At 49.3% G+C, this 18,098-nt stretch overlaps 1 protein-coding gene and 1 long non-coding RNA gene across 5 annotated transcripts in view; one reads left to right on the top strand and one right to left on the bottom strand.

The window, feature by feature from the left end:
- Window positions 1-18,098, bottom strand: part of IQSEC1 (IQ motif and Sec7 domain ArfGEF 1) — a 137,069-nt gene that overhangs the window by 51,959 nt on the left and 67,012 nt on the right. The gene's annotated exons all lie outside the window — the stretch shown is intronic.
- LOC129150395 (uncharacterized) lies at window positions 378-5,751 on the top strand. The gene is made up of 2 exons (XR_008557141.1): window positions 378-484; window positions 5,416-5,751. It is a non-coding gene; the product is annotated as an uncharacterized LOC129150395 (long non-coding RNA).

Consider the following 18,098-nt stretch of genomic DNA (forward strand, 5'->3'; position numbering starts at 1 on the left):
CAGGTGAAGTCCCTAAAAGGCTGTTTTGCTCATAAAAAATGCTTTCTAATTTCTGTCTGGGAATTTTCTGAGGGCCCAACCCACCTGTCCCAGCAGTTAGAAAAGGGAGGGGCAGACAGGCCCAGTGCGGGAGCCAGGGTTATCTGCCCCCCACTTCTGCAGGGTCTCTCTCTGAGAACACCCATCCCAGCCAGGAGCCACAGACATTGGTGGTGAGGGAGCACAGGAGAGTCCTAGAAAGGGACCCAGACTCTAGCTGGGGAGTGAGTCAGGGTGGGGGGCCCTTGGTCTCTAGGTCACAGATGTCTCCAATTATGACCTGTGGAGTCATAAGTGACTTTCCTCAAGAAAAATGTTAGTTAGAGGTGGCTCTGGGCACAGGCAAGAGGGCACGGCAGGAGCGGAGACCCACTGTTAGGGTGCCAGTGGTTCCTCTCGAACAGCAATGATGGTAACAGCTAACGTCTACACAGTGAGCAGTGCTGTAAGCTTCACATGTCATTCACTTGATCCTCTCAGCCCTGGAGAGGGCCAGCCCACCCCAAAGTCACACGGCTGGTGAGAGAAATGAGAACCCAGGCAGTGTGTGCTTATGGACTTGGTCACACAGCTTGGGATTACGTGGTAGCAACTCTCTTCCCCAAACCTGCCAGGTACAGGTTCTGTGTTGGGTATTTAAATTACATGGCCAGTAACCCAAACACTATCCTGGGAGCAAGGAGGCAGCCAGGTCACTGTTCCTTCTGAAGATGAATCTGAGTGACTGGGCTGAGGTCACCCATGTAGGGAAGAATGGGGATGGGACTGGACACCAAGCGGGTATATCTACCACCTGGCTGCTCAGAGGAAGAGCAAGCAGTTGACACGTTGGGCAGAGTTGGGGTTGAGAGCCTGGGGGTCTTGGGTATAGCACGGTCATGAGATAAATAAGCCTGGGCTGGGTGTGGCCAGCTAAAGTCCTATCGTGTGGGGAAGCACACTCTCCAGAATGGGCCGGGCTGGAGGAAATGGCAATCTGAAAGCCCGTCCGTGGTTACATGTCCACAGTAGGAGCCTCATTCCAGATTCCTGGCAGTCTTCACAGGCCAGAGAGCAACAGCCCCTGAAATGCACATGGCCCTCATGCCTCCAGGCCTGTGGCTTTCCCCATGCTCTGCTCTGAGGGTTTCTGATGTCCAGAAAGGGAGTCCAGCAACTCGAGCCTTCCAGCTGCTCAGGCCAATAATCTGAGAGTCACTCTTGGCAGGACCTACTAATTCCCAGCCCTGACAAGCTCCCTTGTGGGGCTTTCTGCCGCTCTTCGCTGCCTAGGCTATATTGACCCAGGTTTATCACCCCGTATGAGAAAGGGGATGATCTTGTTCTGCTCCAGTTCCTGGGGGAGGGACTCAGACAGACCAGGGCAAGGTCTAGGGAGGAGGTAAGGGTGGGAAAAAACTGGAGGTCTTGTCCTCTGTACAAGAGCAGGGATAGCTCAGCTGGAGAAGAGCAGCCTCAGGACCAGTGGCCACCCCAGGTCTTTGTGGGGCCATCCTGGGGCAAAGGAGGCAGGCAGGCAGTGGGACCGGAAGCAAGGTGAAGGCAGCCTGGGGGCTTCAGAGAAGTTTTTAGCAGTTCGGCTACTGGAGAAGGGCTGCCTTGTGTAGGCGTTTCAGCAGGGTCTGGAGACCTCCGTCATCTCCCAGCATCTCCAAGGATGCCTTGAGCCTTACAGTTTGGCCCACAGCTGGTAAGTGGTTCTTGGAGAAGACACATGCCCATGTGGCAACTGAAGGGACTTATGGGCCCCCAGGAACACCTGAAGCTCAGTCTCTCTTAGGGAGGAGGAGCTGAGGACCTCCCCAGACTGGGCCTGGTGATGCTGGAAGCCCCCCAAGTAGGCAGAGCTGGGATGAATGTGAACTAGAAGGAAGGATCCTCAGGAAAGGTGATGAGCAGGAGGGAACACAGGCCAGCCTGCAGGGCTAGGGCAGGTGGACAGAGAGGCAGCGAGGGTACAGCCACAGGCAGCACATACTTGGGCACACATGGTGAACCCTCCACTCAAAGCCTCCAGACACGGCCAAGACCTGGGCAGTGGGATGCCACTCGCGGGAAAACTGAAAATATTTAAGGCATGAGTCTATGTGAGGCACAGACTCAATGTGACATCCACCTAAACATCCAAAGTGACTTTTGGCTAGTTAACCAGGAGCATCATATCCAAAAGTGGAAGGTGACAAGCTTTCTGGACAATCAAGAACACACCCCTATAGGGTTTGGTAGGGGTCAGAGGGAGTCAGGAGGGTTTCTGCTTTTACCCAATTCCCAAATTTGCTTTACTGGGGACATACAGTAATCACAAAGGAATCAAACCAACGTTCAACTGCCCAGGCACTTACCCTTTGATGACTAGTAGGCATCTGAAACAGGCTCAAAAGTGGGCTCCTGCGCTCCCCGGCCCAGTGGCCTACACCATCTCTGCTGACAGCAACTTGAGACTTCCAGCTGCTCAGGCCAATAATCTGAGAGCCACTCTTGGCAACTCTCTCTTTCTTACACCCTACTTCCTATCTGTCAACAAATTGGGCTGTTCCACCTTCAAAATACAGCCAGCATCTGGCCACTTGGCCTGTCCAACCCCTCGCACAGCCTGGTCTGCATCACCTTCACCCCTTCCTGTATTACTGTCAAGGAACTCTTTTGCACTGCTGGTGGGAATGCAGACTGGTACAGCCACTGTGGAAAAAAAAACAGTATGGAGTTTCCTCAAAAAACTAAAAATGGAACTCCCATTTGACCCAGTGATCCCACTCCTAGGAATATATCCCAAGAAACTAGAAACACGAATCAGAAAGGATGTATGTACCCCTATGTTCATAGCAGCACAATTTACAATAGCTAAGATATGGAAACAGCCCAAATGCCCATCAGCAGATGAGTGGATTAGAAAACTGTGGTACATCTACACAATGGAGTACTATGCTGCGGTAAAAAAAGGAGCTCCTACCATTTGCAACAACATGGATTGAGATGGAGAGCATTATGCTAAGTGAAATAAGCCAGGCAGAGAAAGATAAATATCACATGATCTCACTCATTTGTGGAATATGATGAACGGTATAGACTGATGAACAAGAACAGATCCAGAGACTGAGAAACATCGATCAGAACCTCAAACCTCAGGGAAGGAGGGGGTCAGTAGGAAGAAAGGGGGAGAGATCAACCAAGGGACTTGTATACATGCAATGAGCCTAATCAATGGACACAGACAACAGGGGGGTGGGGCACGAATTGGGGATGGGGGGTTAATGGGGGAATAAGGACACATATAAAAAATAATAATAATCATAATAAAAATAAAAAATTAAAAAAAAATTTTTAAAGAATTTTTGAGGTAACCAGAACCCCAAGGATGCCTGAGAACGCCTTTCTAGCCACGCTAGCAATCATCAGCTGTACGGTAATATTACCTGGGGCAAATGGGGAAGTATTTTGGACTTATGTTCCTGACTCTTCATGGGTAAGAGCCCTTATGAGGGCTGATCCCCCTCCTAATGTAGTCACCAACAATACCAAACACCTTGGTCATCCAGGAGGACCATGGGTGGGACAAGGAAGTATAATTACACAGGGGTCTCCACCCAGCTTCCCTTCTGTATGACACAAAATCAAACCATTGCTCCTTTGTATGTAAAATTAAAGAGAGGTTTCTGGCTTGTGTGGACACCAAAGAAAGGGACTATCACTACTTGCTCCTGGGAGAGGTGTAGAAAATGTAACGAAGACCTTGTCTATACAAAAAGAAATTGGCAGCCAGTTTGAAATGGAATTGCCATGGCCTAGAGCAAAGAATATCATTACATGATATTATTCTACGATGTCATTATAATTTTTCCCAGATTTGTGTTATCCCCATTACCTATAATAGTACCTTGCACCCTTGGGTATCAATAAAAAATCATCTTTTTGGTGCTTGGAGACAAAGGTAACACATCTCTAGATATTTTAGAATTACAACAGCATAATGTACAATTATCCCAAACAAACTTACAAACTAATTCTTTGAATGTCTGGCAGCAATTTAACAAGGACATGAAAGGATTTAATCCCTTCCACTGTGTACAGGGCCCCCTGGGAAGGCACATGAGCATTCTATATTGGACCCTCTTGCCCTTTTGGCCAAGAGGGACCCTCTTCTCACATTCAATTGTCCACAGCTGTTGCCTGAGCTTTCTGTTCATGCCGAGGTTGAAGCCTCGTGATGGCTGGTACCATGGATCTGTCTCTTGCCCAGTGGGGTGAGCTGGGCCCTCCCTGGAAAAGAAACCTGAGTTTCACAAGATAGTGCCAGGGCCCCGCCAGCAGGCGAGGGGATCCCAAGGCAGGTGCTGGGCGTGGAGGCCACAGGGGCGTAGGCTACCAAGGAGACAGAACTGAACCTCACATCACCCTGCTTGGCCCCGGAGGATGGCTGGTTAGCCAGAGACGGGTAAGATTCCTCAGGGAAGGAACAACCTAAGACAGGCATAGTCGCAGAGGGGCCATCAGGAGAGAACTTGGGGGTCAACAGAGGTGGGGCACAGACCCTCACCCCCCCGACTTTGCAGGGGCCTGAACCCTCACCCCTTCTGAGGGAGGTCTCCTGCCCCCATGGCTGCTTAGCTTCCCATGCCCAGCTCAAATCGGGACCCAGGTAACAGACAGAGACTTGGCCGACAGCAGCTGCCCTCTCACTGCAACAAGACTTGTCTGAGATGTCTTGTACCCATGATGTGGGGAACTGGGGTTTTTGATATCTAAACCCAGCCTAGTACCAGGAATGCTCAGGGCCTACTCAGGAAGGCAAATAATCCTTTCCACTAATATTTACAGGGTAAATTAAGATGGTTGTTAGAGTATTAAATTTGAAGTAAAATAGTAGTCAAGTTTTCAGGCTAATTTAAATTGGCTAATTGAAATAAGCGAATATTCTAGAAAAATCAATTATACTGGACAAAAAAAAAACTGTTCCTAAAGTGTTAACTAAAATTTTTATTGGTAGTTCATCTCATGGTAAAATTGCGTAACCTGTAATGAACCTAAAGCAGTCATATTTTAGTGCAAAAAATTAAAATTTAAAAGCTACCAAGATTACATTATAAAATTTCCAAAAGCCTCCTAGTATTTAAATTAAAAAAAAGGGTGATAGTAGAAGAATTATCACGTAAGGAAAAATATCCTGTAAGTAAATTAACATCTAGAAAATTTTTACTTTAGAAAATTAACTTTCATTTGTAATGCTAACAGCAAGACACCCATGTAAAACATACATGGTGTCAAAACAAGCCAAAGGAAAATCGTTTGGGCAAAAAAATGAAACAGGATCACAAGTCAAATTTATAGAAAAGATTCCTTTATTAACTTTTGGTCGAGAATATGTTTGTATATTTTCAGAAAACAACTCTGAGACCATGTGGATTCCTGCAACAGAGAGGAATTCACAGGAGTGCTCCAGCCATGAAGACAGAAGAGAAACAGTCCAGAGATGGAAGACGCTGACGCCGCCTTGCCATACTAGCAGTCAGCAGATGTGCGTCACTGCAGATTGCCCAGGACCAAACCAGAGAGGGTCGGACCTGCATTACCACCATTTGTCCACCATCCAGAACTGAAATATCATTGCTGACATGTACACATAAGGAACTGTTTGACATAGAAATTGGGACTCAAAAGAACTGTTGGCCCAGAAAGAAACTCACTACAGACTGATTCATTTGTCTCTCAGCATAACCATTATTGCTTGTCTCATTTTCGGTTCTTATAAGTGTATTTCTAGTATCACATGAGCTTACTCATCTAGGGGAAATGATGAACAACATAGACTGATGAACAAGAACAGCATCGATCAGACTGTCAGACCTCAGAGGGAAGGTAGGGGAGGGTGAGGATAAGGGAGAGAGATCAATCAAAGGACTTGTGTGCATGCATATGAGCCTAACCAGTGGTCACGGACAACAGGGGGGTGGGGGCATGCATGGGGATGGGTTTGGGATGGGAATGGGGGATATGAGGACAAATATGTGATACCTTAATCAATAAAGTAATAAATAAATAAATAAATAAATAAATAAATAGTCAACTCTGGAAGGGCAAAGAGGTGGCTGCCAATGTATGCTGTTCCTCGCTCAGGGTTTGGCATAGCAGGTGCTCAGTTAGTATTTGTTGAATGAATGAACAAATGAATGAGTGATACTACCAGTAACTAAGGAAATACCATCACTCATTTGTTCATTCATTCAACAAACACAGAGAGGGAAACAATGCTGCCCAAAGAATAATCAGGCTCTGAAGCTGCAGAGCTGTGCCGAGTGCATCGTCCCCGACGGCACCTCATGCTTCAGCTTCTCAGGGCCCTCTCTTCTTCCTCTAAGGCCTATGGGTAGTGCCACCCTCATCTCAGCTTCCCCTGGCATTTCACTGGGCCACCTCATTTACTCCCTACAAGCCAATGGCAAGGGCTCACCCTCTCCTATTTAGAAGAAAGAGCACTAGATGGGAGAGAGACTTAACCAGGTCACGAAGTGATCCTTGGAGCACAGGTGAGATGGGACCTGTGTCCATACTCACTTCTTCGGCCTACAGTTGGGTCTTGGGAATTCTAAACAGTTGTAGAAGCTGGCAAGATTCTCCAAGGTACAGACACACATTCTGCACCCAGAACACTATTGCTCAGGCCTCCAGTCACAGAGGAACAGAGGACACATGCAGCCCCACACTCAGGGATGCCCTGGGTCAGCTTCCTGGCCTACCCTGCTCCATGCCCACCTCCCAGAACACAGGGAAGCCAGCTGTGCTGGGCCAGCACTGATGAAGCCTCAGAGAGGAACCAGGAACAGAGATGCACCCCACAGGCTGGCAAACATGCACTTTTACTTGGGCTCAAAGCCAGCTGCAATGAGGCCCTAGGGAGGGATGGGGGGGCCTATGCAAACACCCTACAATCCAGCCCAACCAGGGCCTCTGCTTGAGGAGGTGCTGCTCATAGTGGTATCTCTATTGGAGGCCTCCAACCTGCCTAAGGATCATCCTGGGGACTGAAGTCAGGGGACAGGCCTAACCCAAGAGGAAAATCAAACATCTAATGCAAGTCCTGCAGCCTTTCCTGGGAAGCTGTGAAAAATCCCTTTATTCTCCCTGAGCCATTTGAACCAGGACTGAGACAGAGGTCAGGCCCATCCCTCCAGGACCCTGGGCCTCAACCCTGGGACAGCTGGCTGAAAGGCCTGGAGCCACTGGAGAGTCAGGCCCAGTGCCCACCCTGGCACTCTTTATATATGGACACTTGAGACAGCCCAGAGCTCTCCAGGAGATAGAGCCTCTGTGCAAGGAGCTCAACAGGTCTCAATACAGAGCTCCAGATTGGCTGGCCCTTGCTCAAACAGCATTTGGAAAACCAAAACAAAACAAAACAAAAAAACACACCAAAAAAACCTCAGATGAATCACCAACATTTTACCATCTAGAGATTTCTATATGGAAATCTAGGCTTCTGTCTTCTCCTGGGGGGTGGGGAGGCAGTAGAGTTCTGGCCACAGAGTCCATATTCCTGCTTGCTAACAACCAGAGGCAGTGGCAGCAGCCATACCCATCAGACCCACATGTTTTCCCATCACCACAGTCCTGGCCACACCTGGCCTGCTCCTCTCCCTCAATCACCTTTGTGCCTACTGAGGGCATTCTGCATTTGCGTATGATACTTGCAAAAAAGAAAAAAAAAATTTAAGACCCAACTCAAAGAGAAGAAGTCAGATCTATAGCTCTGGGATCAGTTTATTTCCAAGGAACCTGATTTAGAACACCAAGTCCCAAGGGACAGGGCTCAGTAATTCCCACAGCTCCGCACAGCTGGTGGGAATGACAAGGACTTCTGCTTTGCTGCATCCTCTGAGTACTTGATTTTCACAAGACTATCAAAGTGATGCCACCATGATCCTCAGTCAGATGGTTGGCAGAGCCACCAAGCTTCAATGCACCAGATGTCCTCACTCCTCAGTTTCACAGGGTCAAGATATTCCACAACTAGACTTTCAGGTGATGTCCAGGGGTTTGAACCTGAGCTCTGCCCACCTTCGACAGACCCTTTGCCCATTTATGTTCAGAATGGTGCCCCTATGGCTGCAGATGCACCCACAGGGTAGGGAAATTCTGCCTGGAGATTAGACCAGGTCAAGTCCAGCTTCCCCGCTTCTGGGTTGAGTGACCTGGGACAGGGCCTCCATCTTGCAGTGGGTATCATTCTTACTCCACTTACACAATAGGAATGTGGGAACCAAGCAAGGACACGCTTTGGCAACTGCAAATCCCTGTGCAAACATGTGGGGCTACTTCTGTGCTGTACCATTGATTAGGGAAGGGCTCTACTGAGAGGCTTTACCTGGACTATCAAGGCCAAAAAGAGGGACATCAGGAGAAGCATTCTTCAACCCAACACCAAATTAAGCATTCCCTGCTCAGGAAACCAGAAACATCTCCGATATGTCCATATAGAGCTTTATATTTTCAAAAGCCCCTTTCCTTTCATTCTACCTACAGCTTACCTGGTCTTGTGCAACAATGTTTACAAAACTGCCTCCCTCGCCACGGTCTCCTCTGCGGCTGGCATCACCTCTGCCCTTTCTGTATCTTTATCAGCCGTTTTCTACAGCCTGCCCTCTACCAGACCCTCATCCCTAGCTGAGCCAAGGCAGTGCTTGTTGGCTTTGACTGCATAGAAATGGCCAGAGCGTCCAACCCCTGGGCTCACTCAGAAAGATTTTCAACATGTGTGCACAGAGCCAAAAATCTTCTCAGCTGAGCCAAATTAAATACAGAGGCCTCTAGTTATTTCCATATGCACAACACGGACTTAAATAAAGCAGTTCTCTGTGGAAGGCTCCAGCAGACAGGGCTGGGCCGGGCCCCAGGGACACCCTGGGGGTGCTAAAAATGAAGCACAGGCCAGCAGGCTGGCTCTAGGAAAGAGTATGGGCAGCGGAGGAGAAAAATGCCCCTCTTACAGGCCTCTGCCTCAGACCTACCCTGTTGGCCAGAGCCAGGCATGTGGCCCTCTCAGAGCCCAGGACAATCTTGACCCCAGCTCTTCAGTCTCATCCAGGACTGCCACCACCACCAAGCTGCCCTGAGAGGTCCCTCCTGCACTTGCCCACCCTTGGCTGCCAGAAAGCACCTAAAATGCAAATCCTCCAAGTCCTTGCTGGCCTAAAGTTTTTGTCATGGTCCAGACTCCTCAGTGTGGCACCGACACCCACCCTGCCCCCCTCCCAGCGTGCTGAATGACTTCCTGACCCCATCTCACTCTGGAGTTCCGTCTGAGTGGTGCTGTCTGCAGCTATGTGCTGTGGGCCAGTTCACTGATGCTGTTTCCCCTCCTAGGATACTTGTGCCCACAGCACCCACAAGACTCCTGGGCCCAGCGGGTAAGCTGGCGCCAGCAGCGGGTGCAAGCGGCGGCTGCTGGCCTCAATCGCCCCTCAGCAGCAGGAGGAGGTGGAGAAGGCCTGAGGGGCGATTGGGGCCAGTAGCCGAACCAGCAGCAGGTGTGAGCGCTGGGCGGGACCACGGCCCATGGGAGCAAAGAATTTTCAGTAACCAATGCCCCGCCTTGGTCACTCAGCAGAGCCCCCATCTTGGGCATCCCTTTCCCCAGGAAAGCCCTGTCTGATGGGCTGGCTTCCCTCGTTCACTTCTAGACATAGGGCCTCCCACACAGTTTTCTCCAAAGCGGGCAGGCATCACCTGGTCTTCTAGGCTGGGAAACTGGCCCACGCGGCCAACACAGCCAAGGGCTGTTGAGGGAGGCTCTGCTCCAGAGGCCCCGCAGCATGACACCTGCAGGGCCAGAAGCCGCAGTGCAGCAGGTCCCTGATGCAAACTCAACAAGATTTCTGGTATTTGCTTCAAAATAATCAGGGGCAATAAAATAAAATTGCCCATGGGGGTCATTATGCCATTCTTTCTACTTCTATGTATGTTTAAAATGGTCTGTAAGAAAAAGTTCAAAATTGTGCTAAGAATTTGCTACCCACATCAAAGCCTGTTATCGTCCTGAGCCTTTGTGCCATTTTCACTAAGCAGGAAGACAAAACAAAACAAAACCCTGAACATTTAGATTATGACTCTGAGAAAGGTCAAGGGCCCCAGAGGGAACAGAGAATTCATGTTGCTTGCCTGCACCTCCCCTCCACTAACAGCAGAGAAAAAAGCTACTTCCCAAACACTTCCTCTCCAACTCACGCCTGGGACTAACTGCACTTCAGGGTCCTTTCCAGAGCCTGCATAGGGAGATAACAGCAATAAGAATAAATAACTGTGGTAGGTACACCAGTTAGTAAGAATCATAGTCTCACGTTTACTGAGCACATACTATGAACCTGCACTCCTCTAGCCCCTTCTCTCCCATCGTCTCCAGTTCAGAGTCATGCCAATACCCACAAGGAAATCTGCAGGACAGTTCTTACACCCAGATAACCTCCTCGGGCTAGCAAACATGTTTTTGAGATTCAAGGCTACTATTCTGAACTTCCAAGGGCAAAGTGAAATGTTCATTTACGAGTGCCCAGCCCCAGGGAGGAACTGCAGGCTCCTGACTCCCCACTGCCCACTGCTCTCTGCCCTGCCTCATCCTCCACTCAGGAAAGCCCAAGGTCCACAACATCAGAAAGAAAAAAGCTCCACATTAACCAGAAGACCCAATTTATGTTCTCCATGGAGGGATCACAACACCAGATATCAAACTATACTACAAAACCATTGTAATCAAAACAGCTGGTATTGGCAAACAGATCAAGGGAACAGAACAGAGACCCCAGAAATCGACGCACACCATTATGTCCCATTAATATTTCACAAGAGCATACAATGGAGTAAAGACAGTCTCTTCAATAAATGGTGCTGGTAAAATTGGACAGGTACATGAAAAAAAATAATAAAACTAGACCATCAACTTACACTATACACAAGAATAAACTAAAAATGGATAAAAGACTTAAATGTAAGTTGTGAAACCATAAAAATCCTCGAAGAAAATATAGACATCTCACGTAGCAGAATTTTCACTGATACATCTCCTAGGGCAAGAGAAACAAAGGAAAAAAAATAAACAAATCCTAGGGCAAGAGAAACAAGGAAAAAAAATAAACAAATGGTACTACAACAAAATAAAAAGTTTCTGCACAGCCAAACAAGTCACCATCAAAATGAAAAGGGAACCCACTGTATGGGAGAATATATCTGATAAGGGGTTAATATCCAAAATATATAAAGAATTCATAGAACTCAACAAAACACAAACAATCCAATTTTTAAAAATGGGCAAAGAACCTGAATAGATACTTCTCCAAACTAGATCACCAAAGAGGACATACAGATGTCCAAGAGACATATGAAAAAATGTTCACCGTCACTAATTATCAAAAAATGCAAATTAAAACAACAATGAGGTACCACCTTACACCTGCCAGAATGGCCATCATCAATCCTATCTAATAAAAGAGTAATATGAAAACTGACCATACCTCTGCTACGCCCACAAGCCACACCCACCAGCCAATCAGGAGCGAGTATGCAAATTAACCCAACCAAGATGGCTGTGCCCACAGAGAGAGCAAGAGGCTTGGCTTTCCCCGGCAATGGAGGAAGCCAAGCTTTCCACACACCCAGCCCTCCACTCAAGGCTACAAAGTTTCAATTATAGAAGATAAATAAATCCCAACAAAAATGGCGGCAGCCATGGAGCGAGCAGGAGGCTTGGCTCCGCTCAAGGCTACAAGTTTCAATTATAGAAGATAAGTAAATCCCAGATACCAGAGCCTCTGCTTGGGTCGCCGGGGGGCGTGGCTGGCCTGCAAACCACCACAGGCCCCTTACCCAGGCCACCCCACACCCCAAGGGAACTCCCCACCCTGATCTGGGACACCCTTCAGGGCAAACCAGCCGGCCCCCACCCGTGCACCAGGCCTCTATCCTATCTAATAAAAGAATAATATGCAAATTGACCATCACTCCAACAAACAAGATGGCTGCCCCCATGTGGTCAAAGATGACTGCCCCCATGTGGACATAAGATGGCCGCCACAAGATGGCCAGCAGAGGAGGGCAGTTGGGAGGGACCAGGTCTGCAAGGGAGGGCAGTTGTGGGCGATCAGGTCAGCAGGGGAGGGCAGTTGGGAGGCACCAGGCCTGCACGGGAGGGCAGTTGGGGGCGATCGAGCCTGCAGGGAAGGGCAGTTAGGGGTGACCAGGCTGGCAGAGGAGGGAAGTTGGGGGCAACTCGGCCTGCAGGGAAGGGCAGTTGGGGGGTACCACGCCTGCAGGGGAGGGCAGTTAGGGGTGACCAGGCCTGCAGGGGAGGGTAGTTAGGGGTGACCAGGCCTGCAGGGGAGGGCAGTTAGGGGTGACCAGGCCTGCAGGGGAGGGCAGTTAGGGGTGACCAGGCCTGCAGGGGAGGGTAGTTAGGGGCAAAGAGGCTGGCAGGTAAGCAGTTAGGCATCAATCAGGCTGGCTGGGGAGTGGTTAGGGGGTGATCAGGCTGGCAGGCAGAAGTGGTAAGGGGCAATCAGGAAGGCAGGCAGGCGAGCAGTTGGGAGCCAGTGGTCCTGGATTGTGAGAGGGATGTCCGATTGTCCGTTTAGGCCCAATCCTACCTGGATCGGGCCTAAATGGGCAGTCGGACATTCCTCGAGGGGTCCCAGATTGGAAAGGGTGCAGGCTGGGCTGAGGGACACCCCCCCCCATGCATGAATTTCGTGGACCAGGCCTCTAGTAAATAAAAAAAAAAAAAAACAGAGCTGGTGAGGATGTGGAAAAAAGAGAAACCTAGTACACTGCTAGTGGGAATGCATACCGGTACAGCCACTATGGAAAACAGTATGGAGGTTACTCAAAAAATAAAAATGTCCCTGGCTGGTTTGGCTCAGTGGATAGAGCATCGGCCTGCAGACTGAAGGGTCCTGGGTTCAATTCTGGTCAAGGGCATATGCCCAGGTTGCCAGTAGGACGTGCAGAAGGCACCTGATCAATGATTCTCTCTCATCAATGATGTTTCTATCTTTCTATCCCTCTCCCTTCCTCTCTGAAATATATATATATATATATATATATATATATATTTTTATTTTTTTTTTTTTTTAATGGAACTGCTGTTTGACCCTGTAACTCCACATCTAGGAATATATCCTAAAAACCCCAAAACACCAGTCAGAAAGAATATATAAGAATATATGCAGCCCAAAGAATATATGCAGCCCTATGTTCATAGCAGAACTATTTACAATAGCTAAGATTTGGAAACAGCCCAAGTGCCCATCGGTAGATGAGTGGATAAAAAAGCTGTGGTACAGCTCGACCAATGTGGCTCAGTGGTTGAGCTTCGACCCATGAACCAGGAGGTCCTTGTTGGATTCCCAGTCAGGGCACATATCTGGACTGCAGGCTTAATCTCCAGTGGGGAGTGTGCAGGAGGCAGCCAATCTATGGTTCTCATCATTGGTGATTCTCTCCCTCTCTCCCTCTCCCTTCCTCTCTGAAATCAATAAAAAACAAAACAATGTGGTACATTTACACAATGGAGTACTATGCAGCTGTAATAAAGAATCTCTTACTCTTTGTGACTGCATGGAGGGACCTGGAGAGTATCATGCTAAGCGAAATAAGCCAGTCAGAAAAAGACAAATATCACATGATCTCACTTATTTGTAGAATCTAATGAACAAAATAAATGGGCCAACAAAATAAGTCCAGAGGCATGGAACAGACTGACAGATCTCAGAGGGGAGGTGAGTATGGGAAGAGATAAACGAAAGAACTTATAAACGTACTAGAGGCCCGGTGCATGGATTCGTGCACAGGTGGGGTCCTTCAGCCTGGCCTGCGCCTTCTTGCAATCCGGGACCCTTGGGGGATGTCCGACTGCTGGTTTAGGCCTGATCCCTGCAGGTGGCCAGGGAAGAGCCTGAGCCGGGTGCCATGCCGCTCACGCTCATCCCGGCCTGCTGTGCCTGCCACCACTGCTCAGTAGCACTGCCGCAGAGTCAGGAGAGACTCCCATGCCACAGCTGTGCTAACCAACTGTGAGCCTGGCTTCTGGCTGAGCGGCGCACCCCCTGTGGGAACACACTGACCACCAAGGGGCAGCTCCTGCATTGAGCATTTGCCCCCTGGTGATCAGTGCGCATCATAGCAACTGGTCCACCGGTCATTCCGGTCATTCGGTCGTAATGGTCACTTAGGCTTTTATATACATATAGACTAGAGGCCTGGTGTATGAAAATTCACGCACTGGAGGGGGGTCCCTCAGCCCAGCCTGCCCCCTCTCACAGTCCAGGAGCCCTCAGGGGCGGGAGGTGACCTGGCGATTAGGGGAAGGCGACGCCCCATCACACCTCTGCTGCTGCCACTGCTGGCAGCGCAAGCCTCAGCCGGCCCTGGTGACCTGAGCCTTGGGTGGCCCTGGGCGGCTGGGCAGCCGCCATCTGAGGCTTCCCTGCACCCCAGGCCGGCCCTGGGCAACTAAGGGGCTGAGGGGACTGGGGGACTCCGGAGGCAGGCGCGCGGAGCGGCCAGATCTGCCTGGGGGCGGGCCCAGCCGTGCTGCACAGCTGCTGTCCCAGTGGGGCTGAGGGGACTGGGCACCGCCATCTTGTGGCTGTGGGTGCCGCCATCTTTGAGGGCATGACAGTCAATTAGCATATTCCCTCTTTATTAGATAGGATGGCCTCATACTTTGTTGCAGAGCTTGGTATATAGTAGGTGTTGAATAAATAAATGGAGGAATAAATGAATGTACTAAATTTTTAAGAAATCTATGTTCTGCAAAATTTGAATATGTTTTCTTTTTTTTCTCACTTCAGTTTTCTTATCTCTAAAATGGGAACAATACCAGCTACTTCACAAGATTCTTGGGAGGTTGAAATAAAATAAGTATATTAACACTCTTAATTGTCCACTCTTAGTGGGCTGTTTAAATCTGGGTTAATCTAGGGAAAGTGGGCTATAAGCACACACACAGCCTATGGGCTTTAGTCCCTTCTCACCAAGTCTGCAATCTGTCTCACCCCCAGTTGCTGCCTCACTGCCTCACACCATGAACATCCCTGGCCCTTCAACTGCTTCCCTCACCACCATTCTCTCTGCCTTACTCTCTCTTAACCCTGGCCTTGTCCATAGCTAAAAAGAGATACCCACTCCCATCTAGCAACATATCTGCCCTAAACAAGTAACACCCTCTGTGCTATTTGTGCACTCTGTGTGTATTAACCCAATCTTCACAACAACTCCACAAGCTGCTATACCAGCACCTCATGCTACAAATGGAGGAACCGAGGCACAGAAAGTCTAAGGAACATGCCCAAGATCATAGAGCGTGTGAGGATCATAGAGCATGTGAGGATCAGAGCTGGGATCAGGGTGGTAGGCAGCCTGGCTACAGAATCTGCCCCCTTAACCATCCTCCCTCACCAAATGACGACAAGGATCATGAAGCTCATCTACCTTCATAGATGTGGAAACTGAGGCCCAGAAAGAGGATATTAGGAGGTGACTGATGCTAGCACTTCTGGGGAGGCCACATGTAGACAGTTAACTGTAGCCAGTCCTGCTCACACCTCTCCAGGAGGTTTCCTGTCTCTGGAGACAAAGACCCTTCGAAGCTTAGTAATAATCAGGATAAATAAGAACAATTACAATGATTATAACTAACATTTATTGAGTGCTTGCTATAATATACTAGAGCAACATTTTAGATGGTTCACGTGCACTAACATATTTAATCCTTACACCATCTAACCTCCTGGCCAGAAACAGAGAAACAAACACCATTTAGAGAGAAAGCATTCACACTGGCAGACAGATTCCAATCCAGCCTGGAACCCAAATGAGGAGGCCACTCACCAACTAGCTGGTGACTTTCCAGGTTATGAATGCTCCTCCCCTCCCATGGGATCAAGTTCAGCAGCCCATATGCATGCATGTCCCCTAAAGACATCAAAGGCCCTGGCCTTGGGTTTCCTTACCAGGGTCTTGTAATGAGTCAGCTTTTGTTCCCAAGACTCTGCTCCACACTGAGGCTGGCCCGTGGCAAGCGTGCTACCTCAAAATGCTGCAAGTGCTCAGAACCAAAGGGCACTGTCTCAGAATCTCACTGCAGTGTTTCAGGAAGCAACTATTGGGGGGTCTGGGGGGTCTTGCAAGACACCAGGTGAGGTCAGAGAGCTCAGGGGATACCAAGTTTGGGAGATATTTTGGGAATCCTAACACCATGGGATACCAAACACCTGTTCTGTGGCTTGGAAAAGGTGCAAAAGGCTCCATTTATAATGGTGACATATTTTTCTAAAGATTATTTAACCTCAGAGGGAGCAGAGCCTGGTTATGAAAAGCACAGACCCCAAAGCCAGGCTGACTGAATTCCAGCTCTAGCACTTACTGGTTGGTGACCCTGGGCAAGTCATGTAACCTTCCCCCAACTGAAAAAAATAAGGACAGCAGAAAATTGCTGTGAAAATTAAGTACTTCACACAGAGTTTACTAAATGGCAACCATTACTATTATTATCATTACTAGAAGCCTGGTGCACGAATTCATGCACGGGTGGGGTCCCTCGGCCTGGACAGCGATGGGGGGGGGGGGCGATTGGGGCTGCAGGAGGTTGGCCAGTAGGGGGAGGGGCTGTAGGAGGTTGGCTGGCCAATTGGGGCCAGCTGGCTAGGGGAAGGGGCCGAGGGAGGTTGACGGGCCAGGGGGAGGGGCTGCGGGAGGTTGGCCACCCCAATCGGGGCCATCAGGCTAGCCAGCTGGGGGGAGGGGCCGCGGGAGGTTGGCCAGCCAATTGGGGCCATCCGGCTAGGGGGAGGGGCTGCGGGAGGTTACCTGGCTGGCCCCGGAGGGCAGGGGCCACAGGAGGTTGGCCACCCTGATTGGGATCATCAGCCGGCCAGCTGGGTGAGGGGAGGGGCCGCGGGAGGTTGGCTGTGGGAGCGCACTAACCACCAGGGGGCAGCTCCTGCATTGAGCGTCTGTCCCCTGGTGGTCAGTATGTGTCATAGCGATCGGTCGATCAGTCGCTTAGTCTTTTATATACATAGATTGCTCCAACCTTTGAACAAAGAGGAAAAACAATACTACCATAGTTTCCCACATATATACACAAGGAAGGAACTCTGCTATGTTTCCACATTTGGGCCTTAGGTTAAATTTTAAACTGTCACCATGTTAGGAAGCCTTAAACCAAGAAAATAAAGTGGAAAGAATGATCCTTTCCATCAAGGAGCACAGAAGCTACAGCCACATATGAATAAAGCATAAAAAGATATTAAACTTGGATCAACTAGGACCAGGCCTCGGTCCCTCAAGGAGAGATCTCGTAAAGATCCACAAAGGCTCCAGTAAACCAGAAACTAGCAAAATGGAAAGCAGAGAGGAACCACTTTTATTCAGCAAAAATTCACAACTGGGAAAAGGTGGTGTAATAGTGATGGTGGTGACAACAGCTGCCATTCTGGGTGCATCTAATATGTGCCAGACACCAGGCAAAGCAGCACATCCTCCTAAGAAATAATTTTGGCCCCATTTCATGGATGACAAAATCAAGGCTCAGACAGGGGAGGCAACATACCTGAAGCCGCTGGGAAGAGTCAGAATTGGGGTTTTATGGGACCTCGAAGCCTGTGCTCTGTGATGCACAATATCACATTATTAACCTTGGTTCCTCTACATCTAGCTCAGTGTCTAGCACAAACGCTCTCAGTAACTGCTGAGTGAATAAGAAAACAAAACAAACAGGAAAGTGCAACAGGGTACCCTTGGGTCACACACATCTATCTCCCCAGAGAACAAAGCAACCAACCCTCCAAGCTCGGGAGGGCATGTGTGATCCATGGGCTCATTCACTTGCTCACTCAGGTGGTGCCTGTCACGGGCCTAGGGCCTGGAGGGCATTCACCCAGCCGGGGTCAGCTATGCCGCTAGAGGAGCGGCAGGGCCAGGGGAACCATGCCATGTTTTCCACCACAATCACCGTAACTTTTCTCTCAGCAGCAGCTCATGCAGTGGGAGCACCCAGATTCGGTAAGGCCACAACAATG

This window comes from Eptesicus fuscus, chromosome 9 (assembly GCF_027574615.1).
Source record: "Eptesicus fuscus isolate TK198812 chromosome 9, DD_ASM_mEF_20220401, whole genome shotgun sequence".
NCBI classification, from domain to species: domain Eukaryota; kingdom Metazoa; phylum Chordata; class Mammalia; order Chiroptera; family Vespertilionidae; genus Eptesicus; species Eptesicus fuscus.